This window comes from Dermacentor silvarum, chromosome 6, assembly GCF_013339745.2.
Source record: "Dermacentor silvarum isolate Dsil-2018 chromosome 6, BIME_Dsil_1.4, whole genome shotgun sequence".
In the NCBI taxonomy this organism is placed as follows: domain Eukaryota; kingdom Metazoa; phylum Arthropoda; class Arachnida; order Ixodida; family Ixodidae; genus Dermacentor; species Dermacentor silvarum.
The window spans coordinates 110,275,261-110,286,518 of NC_051159.1; the positions used below are offsets into that span (position 1 = coordinate 110,275,261).

At 47.4% G+C, this 11,258-nt stretch overlaps 1 non-coding gene across 1 annotated transcript; it reads left to right on the forward strand.

Moving 5' to 3' along the window:
* Nucleotides 1-6,877: 6,877 nt before the first annotated feature.
* Trnas-gga (transfer RNA serine (anticodon GGA)) lies at nucleotides 6,878-6,951 on the forward strand. The gene has a single exon. It is a non-coding gene; the product is annotated as a tRNA-Ser (tRNA).
* The last annotated feature ends 4,307 nt before the right edge of the window (nucleotides 6,952-11,258 follow it).

An 11,258-nucleotide genomic window follows, 5' to 3' on the forward strand; every position in this document is an offset into this window, starting at 1 on the left:
CGGCATGACTGCGTGAGTGAGTGAGTAAAATAACTTTTATTGGAGGTCCGGCGAGGACGCGAACTCGTCGCGCACCCGGCTAGTCCCACGTCGGGACCGGCAGGTCTAGCCCAGCGGCCCGGTCACGGGCACGCCGGACAGCCAAGATTTGCTTGTCTAGAGCGGGGTTATGCTGTTTTCGGAGACCGCGCGACCATTGTATCCAGCGCTAGAGTTTAGCTTACTTTTGGTTACGAAGCACGGTGTCACGGTAGGACCTCACCCTGAGGTGGCGAGGCACAGCCGTTGCTCAACATCATGCACGCTTTTGTTTGTTACAACATATATTCAATGTTTTACAGTTTCTTAATCACAATTTGATCATCCCGATGCACGCAACAGGATGCCACAGGGCACTGAAACCATGGTATCTACAGAACATGAAATTAATAGCATATTCTTAACTGCTCGTTTGAAAGCTCTCCGGCATGGGTGAAGCCGAAGCCTATTGCGGGCAAAGGCGCGGGGGTCACCCGTATACACGAGGGACTCCGTGTTATGACTTTGCACCTCTGCCTGAATAGTGCAGTGCAGTCTGTTTGCCTTATTCCTGAGCAACTGCATATGAGATATGCGATATCTGCCTGGTCTCGCCGGGCGCGGAAGTAAGAGGAGACTAATACCATTTCACTGCCCTATTTACCTTTGAAAATGAGGGATTGGGGGGGGGGGGGGGAGAGAAAAGTAAAACCGATTACGAATTGGGTCACTAGCAAAGTAATTATGATGACCAGTACGCTGGAGCATGGAAGCAAAGTGCCTGCCACATTGTAAAATGTTGAGAGATGTGCGAGTCAGCCGTATCGACCCTAACATAAGCAATTATGCGTTTGGATAACTTCCGATCCCTTGTATGCGGTATTTTTTCAAATCTTTTCAATGTGTCCTCTTCACGTGTGGTGTTGCTGATGATGATTATGATGATGGGCTCGCAGTATAGCTCGTACCCACAGTGGGGGATGGGCCAAGAATTGAGTGCCTGAAAAATAGGAGGCAGCTCTTGCTTTAGCATAAAGAGTGATGTGTGTGACGAACCAGCGATTTCCTGAGAAGTGAGTGGCCCTGACTGCGTTGAAATTTTACTGGGCTATAGGCTTACCTTTTTTTCCCTCAAAAGAGAATTTCTGCTATCCATTTATTCATCGCGTAAATAGGAGGCAGCTCTTGCTTTACCATGGAGGGTGTTATGTTTGACGAACCAGCGCTTTCCTGAGAAGTGAGTGGCCCTGACTGCGTTGAAATTTTACTGGGCTATAGGCTTACCTTTTTTTCCCTCAAAAGAGAATTTCTGCTATCCATTTATTCATCGCGTAAATAGGAGGCAGCTCTTGCTTTAGCATGGAGAGTGATGTGTGTGACGAACCAGCGCTTTCCTGAGAAGTGAGTGGCCCTGACTGCGTTGAAATTTTACTGGGCTATAGGCTTACCTTTTTTTCCCTCAAAAGAGAATTTCTGCTATCCATTTATTCATCGCGTAAATAGGAGGCAGCTCTTGCTTTAGCATGGAGAGTGATGTGTGTGACGAACCAGCGCTTTCCTGAGAAGTGAGTGGCCCTGACTGCGTTGAAATTTTACTGGGCTATAGGCTTACCTTTTTTTCCCTCAAAAGAGAATTTCTGCTATCCATTTATTCATCGCGTAAATAGGAGGCAGCTCTTGCTTTAGCATGGAGAGTGATGTGTGTGACGAACCAGCGCTTTCCTGAGAAGTGAGTGGCCCTGACTGCGTTGAAATTTTACTGGGCTATAGGCTTACCTTTTTTTCCCTCAAAAGAGAATTTCTGCTATCCATTTATTCATCGCGTAAATAGGAGGCAGCTCTTGCTTTAGCATGGAGAGTGATGTGTGTGACGAACCAGCGCTTTCCTGAGAAGTGAGTGGCCCTGACTGCGTTGAAATTTTACTGGGCTATAGGCTTACCTTTTTTCCCTCAAAAGAGAATTTCTGCTATCCATTTATTCATCGCGTAAATAGGAGGCAGCTCTTGCTTTAGCATGGAGAGTGATGTGTGTGACGAACCAGCGCTTTCCTGAGAAGTGAGTGGCCCTGACTGCGTTGAAATTTTACTGGGCTATAGGCTTACCTTTTTTTCCCTCAAAAGAGAATTTCTGCTATCCATTTATTCATCGCGTAAATAGGAGGCAGCTCTTGCTTTAGCATGGAGAGTGATGTGTGTGACGAACCAGCGCTTTCCTGAGAAGTGAGTGGCCCTGACTGCGTTGAAATTTTACTGGGCTATAGGCTTACCTTTTTTTCCCTCAAAAGAGAATTTCTGCTATCCATTTATTCATCGCGTAAATAGGAGGCAGCTCTTGCTTTAGCATGGAGAGTGATGTGTGTGACGAACCAGCGCTTTCCTGAGAAGTGAGTGGCCCTGACTGCGTTGAAATTTTACTGGGCTATAGGCTTACCTTTTTTTCCCTCAAAAGAGAATTTCTGCTATCCATTTATTCATCGCGTAAATAGGAGGCAGCTCTTGCTTTAGCATGGAGAGTGATGTGTGTGACGAACCAGCGCTTTCCTGAGAAGTGAGTGGCCCTGACTGCGTTGAAATTTTACTGGGCTATAGGCTTACCTTTTTTTCCCTCAAAAGAGAATTTCTGCTATCCATTTATTCATCGCGTAAATAGGAGGCAGCTCTTGCTTTAGCATGGAGAGTGATGTGTGTGACGAACCAGCGCTTTCCTGAGAAGTGAGTGGCCCTGACTGCGTTGAAATTTTACTGGGCTATAGGCTTACCTTTTTTTCCCTCAAAAGAGAATTTCTGCTATCCATTTATTCATCGCGTAAATAGGAGGCAGCTCTTGCTTTAGCATGGAGAGTGATTGTGTGACGAACCAGCGCTTTCCTGAGAAGTGAGTGGCCCTGACTGCGTTGAAATTTTACTGGGCTATAGGCTTACCTTTTTTTCCCTCAAAAGAGAATTTCTGCTATCCATTTATTCATCGCGTAAATAGGAGGCAGCTCTTGCTTTAGCATGGAGAGTGATGTGTGTGACGAACCAGCGCTTTCCTGAGAAGTGAGTGGCCCTGACTGCGTTGAAATTTTACTGGGCTATAGGCTTACCTTTTTTTCCCTCAAAAGAGAATTTCTGCTATCCATTTATTCATCGCGTAAATAGGAGGCAGCTCTTGCTTTAGCATGGAGAGTGATGTGTGTGACGAACCAGCGCTTTCCTGAGAAGTGAGTGGCCCTGACTGCGTTAAAATTTTACTGGGCTATAGGCTTACCTTTTTTCCCTCAAAAGAGAATTCTGCTATCCATTTATTCATCGCGTAAATAGGAGGCAGCTCTTGCTTTAGCATGGAGAGTGATGTGTGACGAACCAGCGCTTTCCTGAGAAGTGAGCGGCCCTGACTGCGTTGAAATTTTACTGGGCTATAGGCTTACCTTTTTTTCCCTCAAAAGAGAATTTCTGCTATCCATTTATTCATCGCGTAAATAGGAGGCAGCTCTTGCTTTAGCATGGAGAGTGATGTGTGTGACGAACCAGCGCTTTCCTGAGAAGTGAGTGGCCCTGACTGCGTTGAAATTTTACTGGGCTATAGGCTTACCTTTTTTTCCCTCAAAAGAGAATTTCTGCTATCCATTTATTCATCGCGTAAATAGGAGGCAGCTCTTGCTTTAGCATGGAGAGTGATGTGTGTGACGAACCAGCGCTTTCCTGAGAAGTGAGTGGCCCTGACTGCGTTGAAATTTTACTGGGCTATAGGCTTACCTTTTTTTCCCTCAAAAGAGAATTTCTGCTATCCATTTATTCATCGCGTAAATAGGAGGCAGCTCTTGCTTTAGCATGGAGAGTGATGTGTGTGACGAACCAGCGCTTTCCTGAGAAGTGAGTGGCCCTGACTGCGTTGAAATTTTACTGGGCTATAGGCTTACCTTTTTTTCCCTCAAAAGAGAATTTCTGCTATCCATTTATTCATCGCGTAAATAGGAGGCAGCTCTTGCTTTAGCATGGAGAGTGATGTGTGTGACGAACCAGCGCTTTCCTGAGAAGTGAGTGGCCCTGACTGCGTTGAAATTTTACTGGGCTATAGGCTTACCTTTTTTTCCCTCAAAAGAGAATTTCTGCTATCCATTTATTCATCGCGTAAATAGGAGGCAGCTCTTGCTTTAGCATGGAGAGTGATGTGTGTGACGAACCAGCGCTTTCCTGAGAAGTGAGTGGCCCTGACTGCGTTGAAATTTTACTGGGCTATAGGCTTACCTTTTTTTCCCTCAAAAGAGAATTTCTGCTATCCATTTATTCATCGCGTAAATAGGAGGCAGCTCTTGCTTTAGCATGGAGAGTGATGTGTGTGACGAACCAGCGCTTTCCTGAGAAGTGAGTGGCCCTGACTGCGTTGAAATTTTACTGGGCTATAGGCTTACCTTTTTTTCCCTCAAAAGAGAATTTCTGCTATCCATTTATTCATCGCGTAAATAGGAGGCAGCTCTTGCTTTAGCATGGAGAGTGATGTGTGTGACGAACCAGCGCTTTCCTGAGAAGTGAGTGGCCCTGACTGCGTTGAAATTTTACTGGGCTATAGGCTTACCTTTTTTTCCCTCAAAAGAGAATTTCTGCTATCCATTTATTCATCGCGTAAATAGGAGGCAGCTCTTGCTTTAGCATGGAGAGTGATGTGTGTGACGAACCAGCGCTTTCCTGAGAAGTGAGTGGCCCTGACTGCGTTGAAATTTTACTGGGCTATAGGCTTACCTTTTTTTCCCTCAAAAGAGAATTTCTGCTATCCATTTATTCATCGCGTAAATAGGAGGCAGCTCTTGCTTTAGCATGGAGAGTGATGTGTGTGACGAACCAGCGCTTTCCTGAGAAGTGAGTGGCCCTGACTGCGTTGAAATTTTACTGGGCTATAGGCTTACCTTTTTTTCCCTCAAAAGAGAATTTCTGCTATCCATTTATTCATCGCGTAAATAGGAGGCAGCTCTTGCTTTAGCATGGAGAGTGATGTGTGTGACGAACCAGCGCTTTCCTGAGAAGTGAGTGGCCCTGACTGCGTTGAAATTTTACTGGGCTATAGGCTTACCTTTTTTTCCCTCAAAAGAGAATTTCTGCTATCCATTTATTCATCGCGTAAATAGGAGGCAGCTCTTGCTTTAGCATGGAGAGTGATGTGTGTGACGAACCAGCGCTTTCCTGAGAAGTGAGTGGCCCTGACTGCGTTGAAATTTTACTGGGCTATAGGCTTACCTTTTTTTCCCTCAAAAGAGAATTTCTGCTATCCATTTATTCATCGCGTAAATAGGAGGCAGCTCTTGCTTTAGCATGGAGAGTGATGTGTGTGACGAACCAGCGCTTTCCTGAGAAGTGAGTGGCCCTGACTGCGTTGAAATTTTACTGGGCTATAGGCTTACCTTTTTTTTCCCTCAAAAGAGAATTTCTGCTATCCATTTATTCATCGCGTAAATAGGAGGCAGCTCTTGCTTTAGCATGGAGAGTGATGTGTGTGACGAACCAGCGCTTTCCTGAGAAGTGAGTGGCCCTGACTGCGTTGAAATTTTACTGGGCTATAGGCTTACCTTTTTTCCCTCAAAAGAGAATTTCTGCTATCCATTTATTCATCGCGTAAATAGGAGGCAGCTCTTGCTTTAGCATGGAGAGTGATGTGTGTGACGAACCAGCGCTTTCCTGAGAAGTGAGTGGCCCTGACTGCGTTGAAATTTTACTGGGCTATAGGCTTACCTTTTTTTCCCTCAAAAGAGAATTTCTGCTATCCATTTATTCATCGCGTAAATAGGAGGCAGCTCTTGCTTTAGCATGGAGAGTGATGTGTGTGACGAACCAGCGCTTTCCTGAGAAGTGAGTGGCCCTGACTGCGTTGAAATTTTACTGGGCTATAGGCTTACCTTTTTTTTCCCTCAAAAGAGAATTTCTGCTATCCATTTATTCATCGCGTAAATAGGAGGCAGCTCTTGCTTTAGCATGGAGAGTGATGTGTGTGACGAACCAGCGCTTTCCTGAGAAGTGAGTGGCCCTGACTGCGTTGAAATTTTACTGGGCTATAGGCTTACATTTTTTCCCTCAAAAGCGAATTTCTGCAATCCATTTATTGATCGCGTAAATGGTGTCACCGTATACGACTTCACCCTGCGGTATGCGACCTGGTTGCAAGTTTGCGCAACCCGTATATTCATGGCGTAAATAGGCGGTGATACTTGTGTGGGCATGGCTAGTGATGTATATCAACAATCAGCGTTTTTCCGAAAAGTGAGTGGAACTGGCTTCGCCGATCATGTAGTGGGCTACATACCTTTTTGCTCTCCAAACAGCAATTTCTGCGATTCGTTTAATAAACTTGTGAATAGGCGGCGACAGTTGCATTAGCATGGTGAGTGATTTAAGCGCCAAACCAGCGCCTTGCAGAAAAGTGAGTTGACCTGGTTTTCTTGAAATTTTACTGCGGTATAGGCCTAAAGGGAAACTGAGACTTCCACCCAAATGTAGCAATTTGCTACAATGGAAACCCAACCGGATTCCTCGAAAGAAAGCCTCGCAGTTGAAGAAAAATTCGTCCTGGTCCGGGACTCGAACCCGGGACCACCGCCTTTCCGGAGCAGCCGCTCTACTATCTGAGCTAACCAGGCGGCTAGCAGATGGCAGGGCGATGTCGAATTTGTCGACAACTCGAAGCAAAGGCAAGTGTATGACGTAATAGTTTAGCGGAAATCCGCTAGGTGGAGATAAGTAATTAAAGGGAAACTGAGACTTCCAACCAAATGTAGCAATTTGCTACAATGGAAACCCAACCGGGTTCCTCGAAAGAACCGGTTGGGGAAGAACTTGCCTTTGCTTCGAGTTGTCGACAAGTTCGACTTCGCCCTGCCATCTGCTAGCCGCCTGGTTAGCTCAGATGGTAGAGCGGCTGCCCCGGAAAGGCGGTGGTCCCGGGTTCGAGTCCCGGACCAGGAAGAATTTTTCTTCAACTGCGAGGCTTTCTTTCGTGGAATCCGGTTGGGTTTCCATTGTAGCAAATTGCTACATTTGGGTGGAAGTCTCTGTTTCCCTTTAATTACTTATCTCCAGCAAGCGGGTATAGGCTTACATCCTTTTCATCAGAAACCAATTTACGCGTTACGTTCATAAACAGGCGGCGAAACTTTCAGTAACAATGAAGTAGATGTGACGAACCAGCGCTTTTAAGAGAAGTGAGTGTACTTGACATTGCCAACGTTTTACTCGGGTTTAGGCTTGCCCTGTTTTTTCACTGAGGAGCGAATTTCGGGACTCCATTTGGTCTTAGCCTATTTAGGCGGTATGACCTGTATGAGCATTATTAGTAAGTATGTTAAGAACCAGCGCTTTTCAGAGAAATCTGTGTGCTATCGCTGGGCCGACATTTCACTTGGGCATAGGTTTACGTTTGCTCACAGAAGCCAATTTGCGCGATCCCTTTATTATTCGCGTGAATTAGCGGCAATACTTGAGTTAGCATGGAGAATGATACAAAAGCCGAGTCAGCGCGTTCTCGTGAAGTGAGTGGACTATGGCTAGCGGTGAAAGTTTACTGGGCATTCTTTTGTTTTATGCAAAAGCGAATTAGTGGAACCTGTTTTGTGTTCGCGTGAATAGGTGGCAGCACTTGTATGACTATGGATGATGAACTATATAGGTTACGAACCAGCGCTTTGAAAAGAAGTGAGGGCACCATCGCTGCGCCGGAATTTTACTGGGCTATAGGCTTACAATATCTTTCCGGAACACCCAGTTTGCGCAATCCGTTTATTCGTAGCATGAATAGGCGGCAGTACTTTTATCAGCATGAAGATTGATATATATATATATATATATATATATATATATATAATGAACCAGCGGTTTCCTGAGAGGTGATTGTACCTTGTTCGCCAACATATTACTGGAGCAGAGTTAGCTTTTTTTTTCCAGAAAGCCAATTTGCGCAATCTGGAATCTATTGATTACTCTTTCGAATTGGCCGTAACACCTTCATCGTCATCGATTGGGAGGTATGGGACGAACAAGTGATTAGGTAGTAATCTTCAGGGTAATTACCGTATCCACGAAAGGCAGTGGTTGTTGTTGACTCGACGCGAGCTCCTTTTGTTAACGTGTCACAGTCTATGACACGCCCGACTGCTGCCGCTGCGCGCGCTGGTGAATGGACCGCCTCGTGCAAAACGTCCAATGTATGCGTTTGTTCAGGTTGAGACGTAGCAGTACGAACTATTGCTGAAGAAGCGAATCGCAGAGCAATGAGCGCGGCTACAACCAGACAACTCTGGGCTCCGCCGAACGCTGTGCAGAGAGCAGCACAAGCCGCAGCCCGCGGTTGGCGCCGGGCGTACAGTTCAGATCGTTCTCATGAAAACAACGCAGAGATGTCGCCGCGCGCGCGAGAGAGAGGGAGAGAAACAACTTTATTCTGCGATTAAAAAATGCATTGACGCCCGAAGACCTTCTAGTGCATGCTGCCGAAAATGTGGCCCGGCAACTTCGCAGCGAACATCTTGAAGTGCGCGCTGCCGAAAATCAGCTACGAGAATTTCGCAAAGAACCTCACGTGCGTGCAATCGAAAATCAGGCAGGACAGCTTCGCTGCAAAGACCCTCATGTGCGCGGATCGGGAAAGAGGCCCGGTAGCTTGGCCGCTTCGGTAGTAGTTTACGGCGGGCACCTATGGAGCCGCTCCTCCCGCGTACGCTGTGAATGTGTGCCGCGCAGGCCTGTGACATTTTAGGGGCGAAGCTCCTTAGGGTGTGGGTCTGTCCCTCCTCTGTAGTATTTAGCAGTAGTTGTAGTAATAGTCGTCGTCGTCGTAGAAGGTAGCCACGTCTACTTTTATGAAAAAAAATTGCCCCCACCTCCCCGAAGGGAATCGTGAGGAAATGCGAATGCATTTCTTGCGCCGAGAGTACACGGCGTAGTAATTTTAATGGCGTAAATAATGACGAGACGAGGATTTGTACCGTAACCATTTATTTACACATTCATCAGCACCTGTTGACGTTTCTCTGCCGCGTCTCGAACACGAACTTCAGCGTTCTCGGCTCGCCGTTGACTTCTCACAGTGGCGTATCGAGCACACATTTCCGGATCTTCGGCTCGGCGTTGACTTGCCACCGCCTTCAACGCGTTTCGAACGCGCTGCCCAAGGCGGTGGCAAGTCAAGTTCAAGTCGAGGAGCGTTTATGAATACGGGGGTTATACTCTCTCAGCAGTCATGTGATGGCGTCGGCAAACGCGGTGCACGTTCCGGCATGTGTAAACGGCTGCGTAAGACGCTGTGGCCTCTCCCCCTTACTAGAGAGTACTGCACGTTTCTAACGCGTTTGTGCTAGCGTCCCCTTAAGCGGGAGATGGTGCAATTATAATGAAGGGCGCTGTTATAAAATAGGAATGACGTCACATATGGCGCGTGTCATTGGTGGAAGTCAATCGTTCGATTTAGTGCGGCGAGATTGGGCGAATTACACGGAAGATTCACGGTTTACCGATGATTCCCTCCGGAGCTTCGCCCACTCATCATCATTCACCCCGTGGATATGCGGTGTTTTTTTTTTTTATCGCCGGAAGGACAATCAGCGAAAATCCATTTATTCATCGCGTTAGTCGGTTCGGGCAATTGTATTAGCATGGGTAGCGATGCATTCATCGAGCCATCACTTTGCAGTGACGTGAGTGGACATGGCCATGACGAAATTGAAGCAGGCTGTATGTATTGGGCGTGCCGACGAATGCGCCACTGGTGTCGGCCTTGGTGAGCCCGCTCGGGAGAGAGGCAACCGACCACCGTGAATTTCTGCGCAGCTGCTTTTGCATGCGTCTCTGTTTGATTCACATTTTCGGAGTGAAAGAAACAAACACCCATCGAATGTTTGTGGTTGGATGTTGAAAAATAATTATTGTGTGTGTGTGGGGGGGTCCTAGGGAGGCCTCATGCGCGAGAGCGGCGATAGGAATGGATTGCCGCTGGTCGGCAAGAAATTACTTGTCACACTTTCTTTCTGACATCTCGTGCATTTGCTCATGCTTATGCTTGCAGGCATCATAATTTTTATTTCTTTTAAATATATTTTACAGTGTTGGAGTGCAGTGTTTACCCGGAAAGGACAAAACCGGGCATCACCACCAGCGCCCATCCACTGCTCCACCTTTAAATACACACTGCAGTGTGGTTTCTCTCTCTTCAGTAACAAAAGAAATACTCAAAAGTTGGTAATACTTTTGCTTTGTACGTTTCTAAGCAGGTCACTGAGAGAAATTCGGGGACGTACGCAGCGGAATTGTATAGGCGGTGCAGCGCTAGCTCGCGCTTAATTGTATTCAGCCGTGTTTTGGCGACATCGTTGACGATGATACTCATTCCCATTAACAATTTCACAGTTGCTCTTAATCATGTGATTTTCGCGGCGGTTATTCGGCAATGTCACGTGCATTCAGCGGTGGCAAGGTCACAATGTGTGCCGGCATCGTGCCGTGTGGAGTCGTTTGATATTTTACAGCGTAAGCTGTTATGGGCTCATTCGAATAGCAGTTTCGAGTCGCGATAATGCCGCCGCCGCCGGCTTCAGCCACGTAACGGCTATCGCCGGAGACATGTGGTGCAGTGAGGGTGGCTCTGACGGGTCCTGATGTGAACTCAGACGTTTAATATGCTCCTAATGGAGCGGGCTTCCGTACCAGGGGCCAGTGTAAATAATGTAAATTAAACCCTTTTTCCTTCTTTCCTACTACCGGACGTACTCGTCAATGGGCTTGGTACCCGATTCCCGCCGGGATCGAGCCCGCGCCTGCTGCATGGGAGCCGGATACTCTACCACTGAGCCACGCTAGCGCTTGCTATCGGATCGCGGAAAATACCCGTAATGCAAGCACGCAGGAAGAGACGACTTGAGCCTCCGCCAGCATGGTGGCGCCATCTAGGTAAGATGCCTGCAAACGCAGCGTCCGCTGGCGCAGACGACGATATGCGATTCAGACGAGGCGCGCAATCAACGCGCTCCCGAGCTGCCGAGCATCCGCCACTGTGGTGGCGCCATCTCGTTAAGGTACCTGCAAACGCTGCGCGCCCGACATGTAAGTTGCAGTTGTAAGGCTTGATCGGGCTCATCAGACTGCTGTGCAGAGAGCATTACAAGCCTCAGCTCGCCGTCGACTTCGGGCGGACAGTTCAGATCATTCTCGTCAAAACAAGGCGATCAGACTGCCCCGAAGACCCTGTTGTGCGTGGTGCCCAAATGGGAGCTACTCTTGAGCCG